The following is a 12,799-nucleotide window of genomic DNA, read 5'->3' as shown; positions in this document are numbered from 1 at the left end:
GCGCAGCGCCCCGGCACCGCTGCAGCCTCCCAACCCTGCGCTTTCCGGGTACCGAAAGCGGCAAAATAATTCACTCTCTAATACTTATTTTGAAGTTTTAGAAAGCAGGCATTCTTTATTGCAGCGCTGGGTGCACGGGGGATAACTCCACCTAACGTGCACACCCAAAAGACAAAACTAGCAAGTATTTATACTATGTTAATATACATATTCAGTATATTTTCGAGTAATGCTTATCACATTCATGGATTTTCCGGGAACTCGTTAGCATATGCTAATGTCTTTCCACATGTTTGTTGACACCTCCAGGTGGTCGTCGGGGGTCTTCAGACTCAGTCCTGGTATCACGTATACCTTATCCCTCAAGGCTGGTTTTGTGATCACCTTGTAACTTTCTTATCTTTGCGCATCTGTTCTTCCAAGGCCGAGCTGTTTAAAATGAGATTGTTCCAGAGCTTCTTATCTTACAACTAATTATTTTCTAAGTTACAATGGTTTCCCTTTTGGTTGGTTACATCTATTGAGCAATGGCTCTAATTGCTTGAATTGATCTTAATATTTTAATATTCACAGGTATCACCATCAGCAGCAACGGGGCGGTTGTGGTGCCTGACCCGCTCCCCTTGCCGCCCCGGGGCACTGAGCTGTACTCAGCACACGCCAGCCTCGTGCTCGCAGCGCAGAGCCTCGGCACACCCCGGCACAGCGCAGCGCTGCACGCCGCGGCCCTTTGCGCAGGCACAAGCGCCCGGTGTCCAGGCAACCGGCAGCGCCTCGCTTCGGGGAACGCTGCACAGGATGCCGGCAGCCACGCAGGGTGTGAGACCGCCCTGCAGAGCAGGGTAAGGGGGCTCCTGCTTACACCCGCCCGCGGGGGCGGTGTCAGTTGGTGTTACCGCAACTCACCCTGAATGGTCTCTGCCCATTTAGGCACGTGAAACAGTGCAGCAGTGGGTGTGACTGCGCTCCGATCTGCTCTGTTCCAGGATTTAAGTGTCCCGGAGAATTCTGCAAAAGAGCAGGCTCTGTTGTAGCTCCCAGGACTGCAGGAGAAGGAAACTGCTCTGGGACACCCGCGGCACAGACCCCAGAGCCTCTCCTTGGGTCCTGCTGGCAGACTAGGCTGTACAGCAGAGCTCTTCTGCTTGGTTTTGCTGGCACAAATTGCAATTACTGCAGTTACAGTTGCTCTCAGACCTGGTGCCTCGAGGAAGGTTCTCGACAGTGACCAAAAATTATCTGTATGCAGTTTTTAAGTATTCTGATTTCAGATAATCTAGGCATCTTAGAGACGCCCCTTGGGAATTAACTCTACACAGCTATTGCTCTAGCCTCTCAAACGTTAGAGTAGAACAGTCACTGTTTTTGGATAACCACCACATAATAGTCTAGTAACAGTTTTCATCTATTCATCTTAATTGAAAAGGAGAGGGTCATAAGTACTTCTGATGTATGGATTTTTATTTTTGCTTGGCTGCATGGCACATCCATAGCTAACTTAACTATAAAATAACACCAAATTTTGAATTAAGCACTAATCAACTATAATCTTATCTAGGCAAAACAAGCTTTGTGGTAATTAACTCTTCTTAAATATTGTGGGAATTAATGTGTGCATTTCAGCTAGGAAAACCACAAGTTCCTAGTTATTTTAAGCGTGGAACCTGAAAAACAAACATTGGAAAAGCATTTGAAAAAACCTGCTGTCTCTAGACCCAAATATTAAAATCAGAAGTACATGTAATGCCACCGTTGTACCAGAATTACCTCTTGCCTCTGTCTTCTCTCCCAGGTGTGCAAACGGGCTTGCTCTCTCTCCCAAAGCCACAGCCTTCTGCGGGGTCTCTGGGGAGTGTTTGCTGGCCACAATTACCGCAGGATAACCAAAGCCAACCGTGCTGATGCCATCTCAAACCTTCCCCTCTTGGAACTGAGCCTGGAGTGATTGCTGCTCTCTAAGGATGGTGAATACACCAAAGACACTGCCCTTGATTTACGATCCCTGATGGTCCACTTGGCCAAGCAGCGGGTGACTTTCTCGTCCAGGTGGCTCTAGAAAGAAAACAAAAATGGCATGGTTCTGTGATTCCTTCAGCTTCTGTAAGCTCTAACGGTCCTAGTTTCAATCCCCAAGGCAGGACTGACGGAGTCCTGTGGGGTCGACAGTGGTCCATCTAACTGATGTCCTTTTGGCAGTCATTTAACATGAGAGTGGTGGATCCAGTTATCCATTTCTGCAACTTTTACAGCAAAGAAAGAACTAAATAACACACTATACGGACCTTCCTGGTTAGGGTCCAACTTTGTTTTGCGAGAGTGGACTTTCATCATTACTGTATCTCCAGACCAGATAACATGTCTTCCTGCTGGTTCTGGTTGAAACCATTGTGCTTGTGCCCTATTTTCTTGTAGATGTTTTTGTACCCCCAATACAAGTTTCATAATTCATTCATCTCCATCTAAGAGGCTGGTCCTAGCCAGGACAAAGGTCCCAGGTAGAGCTAAATGCCTGCCAAACACTATTTCTGGGGGTGACAACCCTAGAGGGTGGCGAGGGGTATTTCTAATACCCCATAGCACTATTCTTAAAACTCCAGGCCATTTCAAACCTACCTGACTACGAGTTTGAGCAATTGTATTTTTGAGAGTCCTATTCATTCTTTTCACCTGTCCTGACAGCCGTGGATGATATGGAACATCTAGTTGTCTCTGTATTCCTAAACTTACAGATACTCTTTAGTATTCCCACTGAAAAATGAGAACCCCTGTTGGATTCTATGGTTTCAGGTATTCCATATCTGGGAGTCATTTCCCGCAGGAGTGCTTTGACCACTCCCTCAGTATCAGCTTTCCTGGTGGGAAAAGCTTCTACCCATCCTGAGAGCTGGTCCACAATCACCAGCAGGAGCTTAAATCCGCTCATGGGAGGCAGATCAGCATAATCAATTTGCAGTCTTTGGAATGGGAAGTATGCCCATGGTGGTCCTCCAACCTCCTGTTTGCGTTTTGCATCAGAAAACTTCCAACACATAGGATGAGAACTCACAATCCCTTTTACTGCCATACGTATTGCTGGAGCTGCCCACATTTTCTCAATCTCCTCCACAATTGCTGCCATCCCTCCATGTGTTTTATCATGAAACCACCCAGCAAGAGTCGTTAAATATTTTCTTGGTAAAATGGGTTTTCCTCCAATAATCCATATTCCAGTTTCATCTTTCACAGCCTCCCAACTTTCCCAACAAGCTCGTTCTTCCTGAGGGACTGCTGCACATACTTGGGCTGGGTTATTGATATCTGGCCAATCAGCAGCAGAGAGAGGTGTTACGGTGGTACACTCGCGTATAGGTTGGAGGGCAGCAGCTTTAACTGCTGTGGGATAACAGTGGAAGACTGGCGACGAGAACTGTAAACATGCTCAAGTGACCTGCAGCTGGGATGTAGAAAAATAAATGTATCATATTGATTGTTGTCTATCCTTGTGTGCTTGACACAAGGAACATCTGTGTCTAGCTAACATAGCCAGATGGTAGACTTAGAGGCACCCTCTTCGACACGTTTGAAATTCCTGCCCTGCTACGCGGAAGATCAAAGCACAGTGGTAAACTACGCCTGCGTGAATCCCTGATAAGCAAGCGAAAACAGCAGGGGCAGTGATCTTCCAGCATGGAGCGAGCTCAGTGGTGCCTGCGTCCCTGCCTGTGTGCCTCTGCCCAGGTGCTGCTTTGGGGATCCCCCCAGTTGGTGAGGTAACAAAAATAAATTTACTCTTTGCATTTCATCTGTGGTGTCGTGGTTTAACCCAGCAGGCAGCTAAAACAACCACACAGCCATTCGCTCACTCCTCCCCTCAGTGGGATGGAGGAGAGAATCAAAAAGGAACAATAAGTAAAAAGTGTGGGTTGAGATAAAGACGGTTTCACAGGACAGAAAAAGACGACAATAACAACAACAGAATATACAAAACAAGTGATGCACAGCACAATTGCTCACCAACCAAAACCAATAGTCAGCTAGTTCTTGAGCTGCACTGCCTCCCGGCCCACCTCCCAGTCACATACAGAGCATGATGTCATATAGTATGGAATATCCCTTTGGCCTGTTTGGGTCAGCTGTCCTGGCTGTGTCCCCTCCCAGCTTCTTGGGTGCCCCTGCCTTCTCATTGGCGGGCCAGTATGGGTCCTTGACTGCTTGGCAACAACTGAAAAACGTCAGTGTGTTATCAACATTATTCTCATCCTGAATCCAAAACCCAGCGCTATACCAGCTACTAGGAAGAAAATTAACTCTATTCAGCCAAATCAGGACACGTGGTTTTGCGGCTGTTCCTGTGTTCTGCCTGTGCTGACTCACACAGTTGCTTTATCTGCCAATTCACCATTTCTTTCAATTTTGCTGGATCCTTTGGGATGAGCTGGACAGTGTACTACAGCGAATGCCCTTGGAAGCAATCAAGCTCAAGCAATGTTAACAGCATTCGGATTTCAGTGGCATTAGAAATACTTTTTCCCTGCCGAGGTACGGAACCCTCATTCTTTCCATAGCCTACCCATTGCACGACACACTCCAAAAGCATATTTAGAATCAGTATAAATAGTTACCCACTGATTACGCCTCCACCAGGCTGCTCTGGCTAATGCGGTTAATTCAGCCCCTTGGGCACTCACCGAGAGTTGTAGAGGTTCTGCTTCAAGTACCTCTAAGTTTCTCACCACCCGCGTAGCCTGTGCGTCGTTTTCCATTCACATAGTATGACAATCCATCGGTGAAAAGGGTTAGACCCGAGCTCTCTAGAGGTTGATCTTGCACGTCTTCCCAGAGGCAGCTGGAGTGGAACCACAATGCAGGTCACCATCGGAGGGAACAGGCAGTAAAGTTGCCAGATTCAAAACATTACCTTTTTTTAAAGTAATATTATCCACACTTAAAATCATTAATTCACAACTATGTGCTCTTTGCAGGGACAATGCTTGGGTAGCACGTTGTTTAAGAATCAGTTCTACTCCATGCGGGACATACGTGATTGTTGGGTGGCCCAGAACTAATGGTCTGCTTCTTTTTATGACAGTCGCTGTTGCTGCTGTTGCTCTAACACAGGAATTATTCCCTGCTGCTGCAGGATCCAGTTGAGTTGAGTAATAAGCCACCGGGCAGTGATGTGGACCTAGCTTTTGAGTAAGGACTCTGCTGGCTACTTTTTGTTCTCATGCACAAATAGTTCAAAGGACTTGGAGTAATCTAGCAATCCCAGTGCCGGAGCAGAAGCTAAAGCTCCTCTTATAGCTTGGAAAGCCTTTTCTCTCTCTGGATCCCAATGTATAGGCTACACCTCCTCTGCCTTGGTAGCTTCTGTCCGTGACTTACTTAATTCCCCTAGCCCCGGTTTCCAGGGTCTGCGGTATCCTACTTGCACCTAAAAATCCTTGCAAGTCTGTCTTTGTTACCGGTCGAGGTAACAATAGCCCGGACTCATTCTGGGTCTACTAATCTTTGTCTGGTTTGGTTTTTTTTAATATGAATCCTAAATACTCTACAGCCTGCTGACACAGCTGAAGCTTAGAAAGAGATGCACGGTGACGTTTTTCTGCTAAAGCAGTACATAGACAAATAGTATCTTTCAAGCAATCTTCATACGTCTTGCTGGCAACTAACAAATCATCTACGATTGCACAAGTATAGAACCTCCATAATATCTTTCAAATTTTCTCCTTCTGATCCTTAAAATATTTGCGGATGTCAGAGGCGGCTTGGTCCACAAACACACTTGCTGCCAATTCATTATTAAAATTCTGGAGAGTCATTCCCCATATGTCAACAAAGCCTGTCACAATCTTCCCCAGTAGTCGCTGGGGTGTTCCTCTGGCCTCTGTCTACATCTCTGTCCTTTAGTGCAATTTACTTCAGTTCAATTTACTTTACCAGGGGTGCTTCCCCCCACCTCCCTTAAAGAGAAAAATTTCCCTCTCCTGCTTTTAATGTATTTAGTAGCAGAGATGAAAGAGCATAGTGAGTCTTGTCCTCTTATTTTTAAGGTGCTCCTTCAACAGAGCTACAGTGGAGTTTGGGGTTTGGGGTTACTCAGACCTTAACTGGAAAGATCAGAGGATTCGGTCTTTAACAAAACATTTTATTCTCCCATTATTATTCAAGTGTTTGAGCTAAGCAGTTACTAGAACAGTTCCCAGTCTGAATGAAAATCCTCCTCCTCCTAATGAGGAGAAGCCCAGGCTGTGTTTGCCTGATGTGTGAGTGGCTCAGTCTGTGTCTCCAAGTCTGCAACCTTCTAAAATAAGTAAACAGATAAGGATATGAAATGGAAAAAATAAAAACAGGGAAATGTTCTTTTCTGCAGGAAGAAAATGGACACCAAAGAATAAGAAAGGCAGAAAATCTTGCTAGGCAGTTCTGTGGTGCATTCCCTTTGGCCATTGGACCCCTTGCTGGATGTTCTTGGCATGGTCCAAGCGCCAAACAAGCGCTGTACAATGGTCAGCCAAAGCTGCTGGTCCTGAGTAAACATGCCAGTGAAATGAGCTAAGGAAAATTGCTAAAGGAAGCCCAGAGCTGACTGAATACACAGAAAAGTGGGGCTGAGGTGGAGTTATAAAGACTGCAGTAACAACAAGAGAGGAAAAGTTACCGTTGTCCTGGTTTGGGGTTACAAGTTTGCAATGTTTCCTGGCATGCCTGTCCTCCAAGCCCCGCACTGCATATTTCTGGGCTCCACCATGGAGTAAAATATTGACCTGCTCCCTCCAAGTAATGCTCTGATGGGTGTCTCCCTCTTCTTTGCCCAATGCTTCTGCACTCATCTTCTCCCTTTCCCTTTTCCTGCTTTCTCTGGTGTGGAAACAATGTAGCACTTAAAAAACATTCACAGTCCATTCCCATTCCTATTCCTGCCACTGTTCCTCTTCCTCCCGTTGAAGGAGCCCGTCTCAGTCCTGGGCTCTGTACCCGCCCTTCCCCAGACTGAGTGGAGGCCCTAGGCCAAGGCTGTTTCTCCTTTGATGCTTCCAGCCTTCATTCTTCCTGGGAAATACATTCTTCAGCTGTGTCAGCAGATCTGGTGTGGGGAAATTAAGGTGCCAGTTATCCTTTCCGCTTCATTTATCCCCCCTTCCCAAGGAAGCTCTAGCCCTGGTGATGTCAGTGGAAGAAACATGAAGTGATTCCAGTTTCTTTCTCCACCTTCCCAGCAAGTCTTGTCTGGTAAATACCAGCAGTCAGAGCAAATCCTTGATGAGAAGGTCCCATGCTTGAGAACTTGGCCTCACCGTCAAAGATGCTTATATGTCTGTCACAGACCTGTGGTGGCTCTGCCCCCCCAGCTCCTTAGCAGACCCCTCTTCAGCCTGCCCCAGATGGTGCAGAGCACAGCCCTCCAGAACCTGCTGGACAAGAAGGTGATGACTGGGTGAAGGCAGCTGTTGATGGCTGATATGGAGAGTACAAGCTCATTAGCAAGGTGGAGACCCTGCTTCCAGGGCAGACTAGAAATGGCCCCCACTTGAACGAGGATATAAGGAATGCAATGAAGCATACAATGAAGATGGTCAGGACTACGAAGGTCTTGGCGATGGCTCTCATGCTGGTCCTCTTGTTCAGCTGCTGAGCTATCGCTAAGTAGACTCTGTGGAGCTTGGCAAATATGTTGCTGTAGAAGCAGAGGAAGAGCAGCAGCAGGATGAAGCAAGTGGCTACTGTGACCGTGTTAAAAGCTAATGCTGTGGTGCTTTTGCTCCTGAAGTGGAAGCATTTATGGTCACAGGGGCCTTTTTCTCTTGTCTCAAAGAAGAAAGGCAGCATGAACGCTGTGTGCACCAATCAAACCACCCCAGAGGCCATGGTGCTACAGGACACAGTGTGAATCCTAAATTTCTAGAGGGGCTGGATGATATTCAGATAGCAATCAAGGCTGATCAAGCTGAGGAATGTGATACTAACATACATGTTGAGGTAGGAGAAGGCCCCAGTGATGTTGCAGAAGATCAGAGGCTCGCTCTTGCTTTGAAAGGCAATGCAGAAGGGCAGGCAGAGGGAGAGCAGCAGTTCGGAGAGTGTCAGGTTCCTCATGTACATGGTGATGGAGGTCCTGCGTTGCACAGTGCATGAGAACACCCAGAGTGCCAGGGCATTGCTGAGCAGCCCAATTATGAAGATGAGGGAGTACATCACAGGGAGTATCACAGAGAGGAACTTGTCTCAGATCTGACAGCAGGAATTCCTGAGTCTGTGCTCTGTGGGCTGGCTGGCAGGAAAGGGGGTGCTCAGGGAGTCCATTGTTAGGGCCACGGATCTGGAAAGAAAAATGCAGGAGACGTTGGAGCAGACATCTGCATGATCTGGCTCCATACAGGCACCGTCACTTGTAAATATTGAAGGTCCCTGCAGTACCTCTGTGGTTTCCTGGTGCTACAGGTCACTGCAAACACAACCTTGCAGTCCCCCAAACTCTTATGTGAAGACCACCAGCTTGCATAGCACATGGAAAACCACACTAGGGACTTAGGAGCATGAGTCTGCCAGGCTCACATGCTGGCTTTTTGGCACTGCCTCCTCTCTTGCGGGGCTCAGGCCTGCAAGAAAACCTCCACAGAGAATCTGTCTGTTCAACACTGGTGAGAAAACAGGCCACCACACTCCTGCCATAGGCTGGTCCAGGTGGCCGGCAGCACTCTGCTGTCCCAGATGTGGTAACCATCTTTTCTCCTGGCTGCTCTCGTGCTGTTCCATGCTACCCTTTGCTAAGGAAGGCTGTGAGACTGGAGTGGTGGAAGTTGGCTGCTGTATGCTAGGTAAGCACACCCCTACTAAATAGCAAAATCTGGGGTTCCTCCGCAGGGGAAAACATGTTTTTGGTTGTACATGAGCAACCAAATGGGTATAGCAAACATGAGTTCAGACCACAGGCAGCATGATACATATGGGTATCTTGGCATTGTTGAGGGACACCGCTGAGGTCTGTCAGAGCTCCCTACTGTCCCCTCTGAGGCTGGGAAATCAAACCCACACCCAGCTGTTCCTTCATTGCCATTCTGCTGCTCTCACGTCAGATACCCAGGCTTGCCTCAGGAGCAAGGCAAGGCCCTCTCCACCAGACTCTTCCTTCCTGCCCAGCTCTCCCTCATACCCATCCCTTCTCTCATGGTGATCCTGGTGCTTGCAAGGTGCAGGGCAGTGGGATGGGGCTGCAGCTCTCGGCCAGGAGAGGAGCGTACTTGCACTGCTGGTCCCAGTGGTAGCTAGGCTGGAGTCCTGACTCTGAGCACTGCATGCGTGAGTATGCCTGCATGGTTTTGGTCTCAGCCCTCTTCTCATGACTTTACCCACAGCCACGTTTCTGTCCATGGTGCAAGGCTCCTTCACCAGCGAGGTAAGGCAGGGAGGGAGCCCGCGTCAGGGATGGAGGCAATGTAGCCATGGTGGCCCAGCTCTGCCTGGCCCTGCTGAAGACTGACCCCAGAAGCACTTCACATGCCCACAAGCTCGTTTCCCCTGGACAGGGATGGGAGGCCTGGCTCCTTCCAGCCCCTCACCCTTCACTCCCCTTCCTGCTTTCTATGATGTCAAGCAACACATAGCTGCAAAAATCTCCAATTTCCTTCCCACCTGCCACAACTTCTCTAACAGACTTCTCTGCTCCCTTCGTACGTCCCCAGCACAGATTGCAAGGCAGAGCCAGCCTCGGGTGCTTTAGGACAGAGGCAGTATAGCTAGCTGGATTTGCTGCTTGTGACACATGGTGCTTCACCACAAGTTGAATGCCTCAAATTCAGAGTTCTGGCTTGCTGCATGGAGGTAATGCCACCAGGCACCTGATTGCTTCACGTTGGATCCTTGCCACATCCACGTGTGCCTGTGTACGCACCCACCACAGTGCCTCTTACCTGGGGGCTGTGCAGGTCCCTGCAAGGCCAGGCACTGCCCACCGTGTCTGTGCACATCCTGACTATTGATACAAGCATATAGAGAGCTCTGTGTGTGTTGTGCAGGAGTCCATGCATGTACATACAGCTCTGTGTGGGTATGTGCAAGTAGGTACAATTGCACAGCAGCATGACCTTCACGTGCAAGTGAGAGTCAGTACGGTGATACACATGCTTTGTGTGCGTCTGCACACTTGTGTGCAACTCCAGCCATGCTTGAGCCCATGTGTGTGGCAGATGTCCCTGCCTGTCCTGGGCTCCTCCTGCTGAGCCCGTGGCTCTCCCCACCAAGCCCCAGCCCAGCTTTTCCCACCAGCCATAGCCCCAACTTGAGTTAGCTGGCCTCAGTAGACCCCACTCCCTCTTCTCCCCCAACGCTCACCCCCATGACAAAAACATCCCAATGACTCTTAGTAAGAAGAAAAGCCACTCCAGAGTCACCTCCCTCTCTCAGCACCTCTCCTCTGCTCCTTCGCCTGCTGTGACAGTGGTTTCTGCTCTTGCTGGGGCTCTTATAAGCCCTTGGGTGGTGATGACATCTCTCACCATGACAAACAGCCTCCATGGTTTCCCTGCTCCTCCCATATGGGCTTGGTGGGTTTTTCCCCTTCTGGCCCTGGAGAGGTGTCAGAGACTGTTGAAAGGCCACAGATACCCTGTTTTGTCTCATGTGGCGGTGTCCAAGACTGCTGAAGAGCCACAAGTACCCCGCTTTGTCTCAAACAACTCCTGGTTGCTGCCAGCGCTGTGGAGATGTGGGGCACGGACGCTACGGAGGTGGGATGGTGAGCTGCCTCCCTCTACCTCTGGTAACGCTCCAGCAGCTGCTTTGGGCATGTGTCGAACACCTGGAACCCCGGAGGAACTCCCCCACCCAATTCCAGAACTCTCTGGAATATCAAACTGGCAGACCTGCACCCCTGAACCTTCCAGAACAATGGACTGCACAGGTGCAAAACATCTGCATGTTACTGCCCTGAGGGTGGTCCCTGAGAGACAGAACAGAATAAAGGCGAGCATGTGTGCAACACTGTTGTTGACCCATCATCTGCAGATTAAGATGCTATTCATGTGATGACATCACAGGATCCAAGGGTGATGATACCTGTTCTATCCTTTCTTTTCTTCCTTCTCTTCTCCTTTCCTCTTAAGAAACTTATGTGTTATAACACCGGTTGTTGCCTTTGCCAGATAAATTTGCCTAGTTGTCGGTTGTACTTGTTGTTTGTGGCAAGTGTTATACCTGTTATCTGCAAAGTTGCCAGTTGTTAATGCCTAGCCTGTAGATTGTTAATAAAACTCTGTTATGTTCTTCCTCTCAGTCATTACTGTGACTCATTCAATTTGCGGCTCTGCCGGGCAGGACTCACACCTTTGGGGGACACAAAGATTCACCTCCCTCGCAACCCACTGACTGGGATGAGACAAGAGGGGGTGCATTTTTCAGGCGATTTGTCCTGATGCAGCCTCTTCAACCCATCCCACGCACCCACTTCCCTGAGCAAGCACTGGCCACAGCAGGAGCTTATGTGAATAACAATTTGGAGAGAGCAGCGGTCCAGCCCTGGGTGCTGCTCTCTCCAAATCAGCTCATTTGCACCAGCATGGGTCAAGCTCTAAGCCAAACCTGATGTGCCTCCTGAAAGTGTAACCAAATAGATAACCTTGGTCACGGGAAGGGAATGTTCTGAGCAGAACAGTATGGTGATGGTTGGGTGACTGTGTTTCTTTGATGTTGCTAACCAATTTGTGGCTGCCAATTATGCCCATTGTATAGCCCCAGCCTGACATGGATGATAGAATAGATAACGCATGTAGCTGGCAGTGGGTACAAATAACATTTCATTTTCTGTCAGAATCATGTCCTTTGACTGAACTTTGTTCATTATAATCTACTTATAATACCAAAACACACCTCCACTCTGAAAGCTACCTGCCTTCGAGATATGGCCACCCCTCACTGGGAATGTTCTTTGAATTTCTCTAAGCATATAGCTTTAAATCAAAGTGAGAAAACTTTTCACCAATCACAAGAAGGTAACTAGGTGATGTAAATGTAATTTTGTAATGATTTTGTAACCTAAGGGTATAAACATATAAGGGATTAAAGGCTAGGTGTGCATGTCAGGAGGAGAGATCCCCTGTGCACCCAGCACTGAATAAACCAATGTTGGCTTTCTAAACTACATTTCTATTTTGGAAAGTTTTTATTGCTGTTTGAGCGGTAACAAAAGCACCCCATGGCACATCATCCACTGCCCTCAAGGACCACAGGGGATGCTGGGCACTTAGGGGAGAGCTCAGCCACAGGGAAATAGGGCATGGTGGTATGCTACTGCTCACAGCTACCCCACAGCGTTGGGGCTGCAAGCATGGGTCTATGTTGGCAGAAGGAGGGGAGTTCTCCCAGCTTTTGCCCATGCCAAGGGAGAAGCGATTCAGCTGGAAGTCCTTGAAGCATCCACTTTTCCAGGAGACCCCTGGCCTGATCCTGCACTGGCTTCATCCCTGCTCAAATGATATTCCCAGTGTTGCCTGCACCAAGTGTCTGGCTGGGGCGGTGTGGAAACTGCCAGTGCAGCTCCTATGGGCATGGGAATTGTACAGAGAGGGGACAGGCGGCTCATCCCCCAGTCCTCATCCCAGAAACCAAAAGCACAAGAGCCATGTGCATGGAGCAGATTGCTCTGCAAACTGTTTCCACAATACTGGATTTAGCTTGTAGAACAGCATGAGGTGTGCCCACACAGATGCAAATAGTCCTGGCAGGCAGGGGAGGAACAGGCAGGTGATGACAGTGGAAATGAGAAATCCTTTTGTATGCTGCTCTCATCTGGCTGCTGCAGCTGTGTCTGGCCAGCGCTGAGAGA

The 12,799-nt window shown here is 48.6% G+C and overlaps 1 protein-coding gene and 1 pseudogene across 1 annotated transcript in view; both read right to left on the bottom strand.

Annotated features, from left to right (window-relative positions):
• Positions 1–1,440: 1,440 nt before the first annotated feature.
• F8 (coagulation factor VIII) overlaps positions 1,441–12,799 on the bottom strand; it is a 90,501-nt gene continuing 79,142 nt past the window's right edge. Inside the window, exons 28-29 of the mRNA XM_075763351.1 lie at positions 4,602–4,825; positions 1,441–2,052 (exon numbers count right to left, since the gene is read on the bottom strand). The gene's annotated coding sequence lies outside the window, so the exon portion shown is untranslated. The remainder of the gene's footprint in view (positions 2,053–4,601; positions 4,826–12,799) is intronic.
• LOC142603351 (putative G-protein coupled receptor 34) lies at positions 5,462–8,503 on the bottom strand (annotated as a pseudogene).

This window comes from Balearica regulorum, chromosome 11 (assembly GCF_011004875.1).
Source record: "Balearica regulorum gibbericeps isolate bBalReg1 chromosome 11, bBalReg1.pri, whole genome shotgun sequence".
NCBI classification, from domain to species: Eukaryota; Metazoa; Chordata; class Aves; order Gruiformes; family Gruidae; genus Balearica; species Balearica regulorum.
Note: the sequence above shows the minus strand (reverse complement) of the source record. Positions and strands in the feature narration are given on the sequence as shown.